This window comes from Aedes aegypti, chromosome 2, assembly GCF_002204515.2.
Source record: "Aedes aegypti strain LVP_AGWG chromosome 2, AaegL5.0 Primary Assembly, whole genome shotgun sequence".
NCBI classification, from domain to species: Eukaryota; Metazoa; Arthropoda; class Insecta; order Diptera; family Culicidae; genus Aedes; species Aedes aegypti.
This window is the reverse complement of record NC_035108.1, coordinates 458,846,373-458,856,438: the sequence shown is the minus strand read 5'-3', so window position 1 is coordinate 458,856,438 and position 10,066 is coordinate 458,846,373. Positions and strand designations below refer to the sequence as shown.

The window sequence follows — 10,066 nt, the reverse complement described above, 5'->3', positions numbered from 1 at the left end:
GACTTTGGAATCAAGAATAACAAATTATCCTTACGTCCCAGCAAATTGTGGTCTTCGGCAAAGTTGTAGCTGGGAAGATTTCACATGGGAAGAGTGTGTTCGCTTTTTCATATATTATTATGACGAGCAGATAAAGGACTGAACACAAAAGATTTGGCTTTTCCATAGTTATTTCCATATAAACTTCAAATGGCGTGTGCTCAACCAAATTTCTTCCAAATCACTTCACATTTTGGGGGAATGATTTTCATCACAATTGACACCGTTTAAGCATAGGGGAGCAAAAGCTTCAAAATTTGCATCAGTCTAATGTATATTCAGCTTTGAAAAATCTGGACGTAACCAAAGGAGCTGGTACTGACAATTTGCCGCCGTTAGTCTTAAAAGAATGTGCAGAATCGTTGCAAATGCCGCTGGAGATTATCTATAATAAGTCGCTTCGTAATAGCACTTTTCCGTCGATATGGAAGAAAGCCTCAATCACTCCTATCTTCAAAGCTGGTTCTTCTCATGCTGTCGAAAACTACCGTGGCGTTTCAATTTTATGCTCCGTAGCTAAAGTTTTTGAAGGTTTAGTACACAATGTTCTCTACGCTGCATCTACCCCAATAATTTCGGAACTCCAGCACGGCTTCGTCAAAAAGCGATCAACGACAACTAACCTTATGATGTTCACTAACTTCCTATCGACAGAAATCGAAAAAAGGAGCCAAGTAGATGCCATATACTTCGATTTCTCCAAAGCGTTCGACAAAGTGCCACACGAACTAGCAATAGCGAAGCTAAGACACTTGGGCTTTCCGGATTGGATAACGGAGTGGTTGCGATCGTATCTGACGCAACGCGTAGCATTCGTCAACATTAATGGCACACACTCTAGCGTTTTCTCTATTGCTTCTGGTGTTCCTCAGGGAAGCGTTCTGGGGCCACTGATTTTCATATTGTTTATAAACGACCTGTGCTTCCGACTGAAATCGGGAAAGCTGTTCTACGCTGACGATTTAAAAATATACAGAACTATAGCATCTCATCTGGATTGCTGTGCGCTACAAGCAGATATAAAGGAACTCGAGCTGTGGTGCATGGAAAACGGCATGGAGTTGAACATCAAAAAGTGTAAGTCCGTTGTATTTTCCCGTCGACAATCGTGCATCGAATTTGGATATTCGATTGGATCAGAACCATTGGAACGTGTGGAGTCAATCCGAGACTTAGGTGTTATTCTGGACAGTAAACTGCGGTTTAATGAACACGTCAATGCTACAACTGCGAAGGCGTTTGCAGCCTTAGGATTTGTTCGACGAAATGCTAGCTGCTTCAAGGACATCTATGCTCTCAAGGCGTTATATTGCTCGCTTGTTCGTAGTATTTTGGAGTATGCTGTATGTGTATGGTCTCCACAACATACTACCCACATTATCCGGATTGAAAAGGTCCAGCGTAGCTTCATCCGCTTCGCCCTTCGGCAGCTGCCATGGTCGGATCCGTTTAACTTGCCTGATTACACGTCACGCTGCAGACTCATTGCTTTGCAAACACTTTCTTCGAGACGCAGTAACCTACAAAGGCTTTTTATGTTTGACTTGATCAGAGGAAATCTTGACTGTCCATCGTTCCTGCAAAATGTTTCGTTCTACGCACCAAACCGACATCTGCGACAACGTGATTTGCTGCTCATCAGACGGCATAGAACTTCCTATGGTTTCAACAATCCGTTATGTGTATGTTCTCGATTATTGAATAGTGTGAGTGACTTGTTTGACTTTAATGTATCCAAATCTGTGTTTAAAAGTAGAATTAGAGTTTTAGAATAAGAGACAGTATGAGGAATCGTACTAGATTCAAGACAGTGAATAAATAAATAAAATAAATAAATTTTTTACATACCGACATAATAGATGGCGCACTCTGTAGAAAGTAGAGGACAGGTTAGAATTGAAGTTCTTTCTGGCTTCATCCTCCAAAAACTACTTAATCGAACTTTAGGAAAACTCAAGTTCAATAAAATACTTAAACAGGGAGCTGGTTAAACTAAAACATACCCTTTCATCTGAACTTTTGTTTGCTTGGGCGGACTTCTAGGCTGCCAAATTCAAAACTCCGAAACTAAAGATTAAATACTGTCTGATTGTCCATTTATGAGAAAATATCGTAAAACCAGGTTACTTTGAAAGTACTGGACCCACAACATACTGAACGAGTAATTTCTGATGATCGCAAAGAATGCAAACTAAAGATTATTAGTATGCAGGGGAAAAAATGTGAATATTTCTCACTTATCGCTCTCTGTAACAATCATAATCCGCCGTACATCGTAAGAGTGTGTCTATCATATTCTGCTACAGCTCTGATTCAATCGGGGAATATCAGTGCATGATAAAACCCATCTAAACAAGCTTCAAACATGGAGAGCACTATTGCTCTAGGATGTTTTGGGATTGTTTATCACGCCTGTAAAATAAAAAACCTACCCACAATGGTAAATAAGCGAGAGAAAAGAGTTTTATCATCGCTCTCTATTTGGGGGCATTTTTCATTCAGCTGATATTTATCAAACTTGTTACAATTAGTGAATCCTTTTATATCCTGCAAATAAAAAATAATACCGTAATTCGGGGTAACATTGATCGGGATGACACATCTTGTTAAACGTTCAAATAAAGATTTATTGATGAAGCATTTTCGAACCATGAATGGTGCCTCTCTTTTGTATATTCATAAGCTAATGATAATTAAGGTTTTTGCCAAAATTGCGTTTAGTTCATGCGCAAATTTGTCAACTTTTTGAAACAATGATTTCTATCATTTTCACTGACACTACCGAAAATTCATGTCTCACATGAGTTCTGCAGACGATGTGATCAAGGAAAATGCGGGTGTTACTAAAAATGGCATCGCCGAAAACGATTCCGTTGTCAAATCTTTCATAAGTTTATTTATTTAGGCAACATTAACTAAATACTATTACGAATGTAGAATTTCCTGAGGAAATTGCCTACTTCTAGGCGTATTACGCGGTTCAAAGTGTTTTTAATTTTGAAATAACTCAAAAAGTAAATGACTTGTAAGAGTTTGGTCTTCATATTCAGCTGCAGGGGCCCTGATTTTAGTAAGTAACGACATTTCCAATATTAGCGAACGTTGTTTACTTGGGTGATCAATGTTACCCCATATCAGCTGAATCAAAAAATCATTTGAAACATTTATTTAAACATGTTTAAATCTTTCGAAAAACAAAATAAAGTACATAGCTAAAAGCGGTGGGTGCCAGTACTTGTTTTAAAAATATGAAACTTGTAACATTTGTATTGTGAAATGAAAAATTTAAGAAAAACTAAAAAAAATGATCAATGTTACCCCGGATTACGGTAATATGTTAATCTGTCCACAGTCCAGGAAGTCTCCTCTTCTGCGCTTACGGCAGCCAGTATGTATAGCTCAGAAATCCCGTAGGTACGATCAAGTAAAAGGTACCAGAGTCATAAGGAATATCACTTGAGATAGGTAGACATGACAAATCCTTGCCGATTAGACCTAATCATATTTTCAAAAATGTATGAAAACTCTCCAGTCAACCAATACTTTGATTTTACATGTCAAAATGAACTTCTGGTCAAAATTTCAGTCAATTTAGAGTAAATTTAGGTGTGGTTCAAATCAATTTTGTGTTTTTGGACTTTTTTCAAGCTTTTTGAGATTTTCCAGACATGATGACAATGCATATCTAAAAGTCAATCCTGTCCAAAGTTGCCATTTATCTTACGAAAATAAATTGTAATAAAATAAGTAATTATGAAGCACATTTGTAAATCCGCTGTGAGTGAGACAAAAGCACTAGGGGAAGGGGTGCTAAAATTCGAAATATTCACTAGAAAAAAAAAATCAACTTCACCGATATCCACTTTCTTTATATATGTGTAATTAGCCTCTGAATATGCATTAGGCCCTTTATTCAGCATTTTTTCAAGATATTTCACTGCTGCTAGTTTTTTTTTCAATCTACCTAATTAGTACAGAGATTTATGAAATCATTGGGAATCAAAACAAACTGAGAAATATCAAACTATGATGTTCACAAACAGTCCCTAGTGAACTTTTTGAAACTTTTAAGTTCGTTTAAGTTTAAAGAGAACTCTTACGAGAACTTCAAGTTCATAATAAGTTTCGAGAGGAATAGATTGAGCTTGGATTCAAGGAATCACCATATTGAGTAAAAGAATGTATTATTCCACTACGCGCACATGCAGCAGTGGTATGCACTCAGGTTTCAACGCAAGGAACTCGAGTTCGAGTCTCAACGTAAGTATCAATACGAATATATATAACTTTAAAAAAAACTAATATGCCTACAGCTCATAATCCAGTACCCAACCAATAATGAGCTGCCACAAAAGTTGGCCATCCGTTATTTTCTTCTTTTTTTTTGTCAGTTTTTCGCAGTTCAATTTTTGGCTTAACAACGTTATTTTTAGCGGCATATGTGAACCTTTTGTGAACTAAAGTTCGGATAATTACTTAAAAAGTTAGCTGCGTAGAAGGCTTTTCATAGTCTTTCAAATAGCTGATTAAGCCAAAAAATACCATTTCATCCGTACTTTTGGTTGCTTGGGCAGTTGCTCGATCGCCTAGCTCATTGCGCTCCTCTTTGACTTGTACCGGCCGGATTCGAGATAAACACCATTTTTGCGGGATTTTTGTCCGGCATTCTCACAACGTGCCCCGCCCTCCGTACCCTTCCAGCTTTGGCGACTTTCTGGATACTGGATTCACCATAGAGTTGCGCAAGCTTGGTTCATTCTTCCCCTCGATACGCCATTCTCACATACTCCGCCAAAGATCGTTCAAAAACTCCTAGCGCTTGCAGGTCCTCTTCGAGCATTGTCCACAGTGGACTACCGGTCTTATCAGCGTCTTGTACATGGTACACTTAGTACGGAGGTGAAGTTTACCAGACCGCAAGGTTTTGTGGAGTCCGTCGTAAGCACGACTTCCGGCAATGAAACGTCTTCGAATTTCTCTGCTGCAGTTTTTATCCGACGTTACTAATGATCCCAGCTAGACAAAATCGCCCACTACCTTGAATTCATCTCCGTCGATCATCACGCGTCTGCCAATGCGAGCTCTATCGCACTCTGTTCCTCCAGCCAGCAGAAACATCATCTTCGACGTATTTACCTTCAATCCAACCCGGTCTGCACGTTTCAGCCTGGTATACTGTTCAGCAACCACCTGGAACGTTCTTCCGACAATGTTCACGTCGTCAGCGAAACAGATGAACTGACTGCATTTATTGAAGATCGTGCCTCGTATGTTGGAGCTTACCCGTTTCATAACACCTTTTAGCAAAATATTGAACAGGAGGCAGGAAAGACCATCGCCTTGTCGAAGTCCTTTGCGTGTTTCAAACGGGTTCGTTAACGCACCCGATATTTTCACACAGCACCGTATACTATCCTTCATTACGTTGATCAGTCTAGTGAGTCAGTTTCCCGGGAAAACCATTCTTGTCCATAATCTTCCATAGGTCTTCGCGGTTGATGGAATCATAGGCCGCTTTGAAATCGATGACTAGGTGGTGCGTATGGACTTGATATTCGCTACAATTTCGGAGGATCTGCCGCAGCATAAAGATTTGGTCTGTTGGTGTTCGCCCCTCCACAAAACCGGTTTGATAGCTTCCCACAAATATGCTTGCCAGCGGCGATAGAAGGCGGAAGATGATCTTTATAGTCTGCATTAAGAATGGTGATTGTTCGATAGTTCATTCTAACTGGTCACCCTTTCTGTATCATGGGCATATTACATCCTCCTTCCACTTCTCCGGAAGCTGTTCTGTATCCCAGATCCTGGCTATCAATCGGTGCAGACAAGCAGCCAACCTGTCCGGACCCATTTTAATAAGTTCCGCTCCAACACTATCCTTTCGAGGCTTTATGTTCGAATATTAAACCTACAAACGATTTATTTTACGATCACTAATTGTTGATTTGTAGTAGAACTTGAATTCAGTCTCAAATCACTAAACAAAAAGTTTTTATTATTAATTGTTATTATTTTTGTAATTAAAGTTATACATTTCCATATACCAATTAACGCCTAGAGGTATGCAACGCCATATATACTTAACGTAGTTTATTCGATTTTGTTCGAAATTTGCTTATTTATATTCCAAAAAAACATTTATTAACGTTGAATTCCCAAGAAACATTTGCCTATTTTATAATCATTTATTAAGCAATTTTTCATAACTACATACTGAATAGTTGCTTTATTATATTACTTTGCAGCTGCTACGCACACATTGTTCAAGCAAATCTGGCGAAATTATTAAGCTTCTTATCATTTAGTGACTGTAATCATATATTGTAATAATGTTTACTCAGGTTTCACTTAGCTTAATAAGGATTGATGATTTAACAACGCTAGTTTAACAAACTACATTTGTTGTTTAATTCAGCATCATGTTTAACAACATTTTAATTATTTCCAAGTGAAGCCTTTGTTCAGGCGTTGTTCACACAAATTTGGAGAAGTTATAAAGCGTGTCGTTGTATATCGCCTTTATTCTACAACTTCAAAATCGCTTTATAAACATTCATCTCAACTTTTATTCAACTGCCACAAAATTAATTGAAAACAAATAAATGACTAAAAATAGCTAACACTGTATACATCAAATGCAGTGTATACCTTTACCATGAATTAATAACCACACTTTTACTAATTACCTGAACACTGGATTCAAACTCGAGACCTTCCCATCGTCAGCGGTATACCTTGCCATCTGCGCCATCCTTGAATTCATATATCAACCTTCCAGTGCCCAATATAAACCTCTTGTAGCTGATTATTGATAATGCTTGAGCTTCTATTCAACAATAACTAATCAACACGTGCTATGCTGATCAACAACTGAATAAGCGCATTACTTCTGCTGCTGTTCAGTACTGATGTGAGCTGAACTCAGTTGGCTATTTATAGCGCACAGTGAGAAAATTTATTTCAATGCTGGTCAAAAATAAAGTTTATTCACAAAGTAAAGACAGTCTGAAATGATTAATCGAATTTCATAATAAGTTTTAACTTGTTAAAACTTTAATTGAATTTTTCATCTAACTATACTAAAATTCATTTATCAAATGTATAATATTTCTACTAGGTTAATATTTTAATTATTTGTGGTACTTTTTCCATCTATTAAACTTATACAAATATAAAATATATTTCAATCAATAATCCTATGTCAGAAGACTGATTCAAAATATTTTCTAAACATAATTGAATATTGGATTGAGAAAGCATCAGTTATTATTGTATCCAACATGTTTTTGTATATTAGTAAGTTAATCACGAATTCGCCAAGGGCGAAAAGCCACTCAAATAAGGATAAATAATAATAATATTAGTAAGTTGAACATTGCAATACATTAGGAATACAACGCAATTTTTAGATATTTTATCCATTTTTCAAAAATTTGGCTATGGTGTGACCTTTTTTGTAAGGCTTGTTTGTTGCTGAACAATGTGTTTAGTAATCGTTATTTGGACTTCTTTGGATGACCTGCTCGGATGATATATCTATGTTGTATTAGGATTTTATAAAATACCTATTCAGCTTTTAATCATGTTCATGTTAAACATGGAAACAGCTGAAGTGTGAAGCAACCGAAACGTTAGTTCGTCTCCTGTACATCTGTTTACACAAATATATTTGTTTGGTGGAATATTGGCTCTTTAATAGAAGGAAAAATGACTTGTTCAACTCATTAGTAAAACAATATTGACAAGTCGGCAGAGATTCTTTGGAGAAGTTTAATAAGTGTTGATTCTACTATTATTCATTCCAATGAAAAATGTTGAACATTGACTTAAATTTGGATCTAAATACCATCTTCTCAGCTCTTTGTAGGGCATTATTTCAGCTGTCACCATTATTCAACAATAATTAACTATGTATATGTTTATTTGTGACACTGGACTGTAAGTTGGGTAACCACTTTCATGTAACTTTTGTTAAATTATTATTTATACTTCGATTATCATTAAAAGTGTTATGATTAGTAACTTTTTCCGATATCAATAACGTCTCAGATGATGATCACTACATTTGGAAAATTTAAATTTTGATATTTTTAATCCAATGTGATTCGAACTTTACCCTCGTTGATCCATTACGTCGCCATTACGTCCATTACGTTAATCCATCCATCGCATACACGTCTTGGATTTGATTTGAAAAACATTTGAAAATAACATAAAAAGACATAATATGTTTTGCTTGAATAAGAGCATACTTATATACTGTTATTCACATTGTTTATAAGTTTTACTAATAATGCTGGTCAACATTTTAAATATTAGACACTGAAACTTTTGTACGATTTGTTGTTAATCAAATGTTAAATATTCTACTAAAATGATGGCTACAACCTATAGAAGCTTTTAATCAGTTAATTGTTAAACTTCTTATGTGTTGTAGAACAAAAGCTACTATATTTTCATTTTCGGAGGTTTATTCAGCTCTTATTCAAAACACAAACTGCAAGTGGAATAACAGCTTTTTTATAAGCGGAAATTAATTTTATTCAATTAATGATTTAACTAAAAATTTGTTCAGCAATGGTTGCTGCTATGCACCTTGTATTAAGCACGTAAGTATCTTAAAAGCTACCAATTGTTCCTTGGGTTCAACATCGAAACATGAGAATCAAACAATACCTACTGAGAAACAATTTTGAATAGATTAAGAATGGTGTTTATAATGTTTGTTTACAGATGTCAAACAGTATTTTGGTTGTTTTCATGTGTATACAATACACATACATCGAAGTTATCCCCAAACCAAAAATCGACGTATTCCACTAAACAGCTCGAAAAATTATTAAAAACATTTTCATTTCAATAACCAAATGTTCATATTGTATTTTGAAGATGTACCGTTTTGTCTCAAATTCCAAACATGACTCATACACGGAGAAAAAATATTAGTTATTACCGTTTGAAACAAACTAAGATTTCATGTTGTTCGTACCAATACATTCTAGATAATTTCAACAAAATCTTAGTTTGAAACAACCAAAAATGTTGACAGTTCTTGAAACAACCAATATTGTAGGTTGTTTTAAACTAATAACAGTGGTTTGATTTAAACAAGAATCAATTTAAAATAAACAAATATGCTGGTTGATTTTACCTATTTTTTGGTTTTGATGAGGTACTGATCTGTGTTTTATGTTTTCATTATTAATATTGATGAAAACAAACATATTTTATGAGGTATATTATATTATTCATATAGGTTTCGTAAAATAGATGTCTTCAAAGATAATTATTACACATCATAATTCCTAAAACACCAGGCTCTTGCTTTCGAAAACTTCACGCCGTTATCTTCTGGAAATTTCCTACCATGACGCATACTTTCTCCAATCTGAAATGATATTTAACAAAATGTTTTTATCTGCACATAATGTTTTTATCAGCAAAATCTGTCTTACCATTCTGCTTCGGAATTCAACAGAAAAATGAAGGGTTAGCCGCAGCATTTCTCGTTCGTTATAGGATCTGGAAAAAAAACAACAAAAGTATTGAATGAACAAAGTATAGAATAATAGAATAATTACTCAAATTACCTTCACAAGCAACTCCAGTTGAAATGCTTATCACTGGGAATGTTAACAAATTGCAGTTACTTAACATATTTGAGTTGACCAGTTTTCCTTTCGTAGAAACTACACATGAAGTTGGTTAGTTTCAAACTGAAATTTTGGTTGTTTCTAATCCAAATAAAATCTTAGTTTGATACAACGAACCAACCCAATATTCTATTTTGACACCTAGAGAAACTAATAATCTAATTTTTAGTAAAATCAAACCAGCCGTTTATAGAAACAACCTAACCAACCTGGAAATTACCACTGTTCGGAATATAAGCCTTGTTCGAAATTTAAAACATAACGATATGTTGGTACAAAATTATTCCATCATAAATGGTGACTACCAATACCTTTCTTGATGCTCATTGAACGTTTTCATTCCCGGCGTGTTATTGGTATTTAAGGTTTGT

At 35.5% G+C, this 10,066-nt stretch overlaps 1 long non-coding RNA gene across 1 annotated transcript; it reads right to left on the bottom strand.

The window, feature by feature from the left end:
- Positions 1-9,368: 9,368 nt before the first annotated feature.
- LOC110676098 lies at positions 9,369-9,672 on the bottom strand. The gene is made up of 3 exons (XR_002500069.1): positions 9,633-9,672; positions 9,498-9,564; positions 9,369-9,430 (listed from the first exon to the last, which is right to left on the bottom strand). It is a non-coding gene; the product is annotated as an uncharacterized LOC110676098 (long non-coding RNA).
- Between the last annotated feature and the right edge of the window lie 394 nt (positions 9,673-10,066).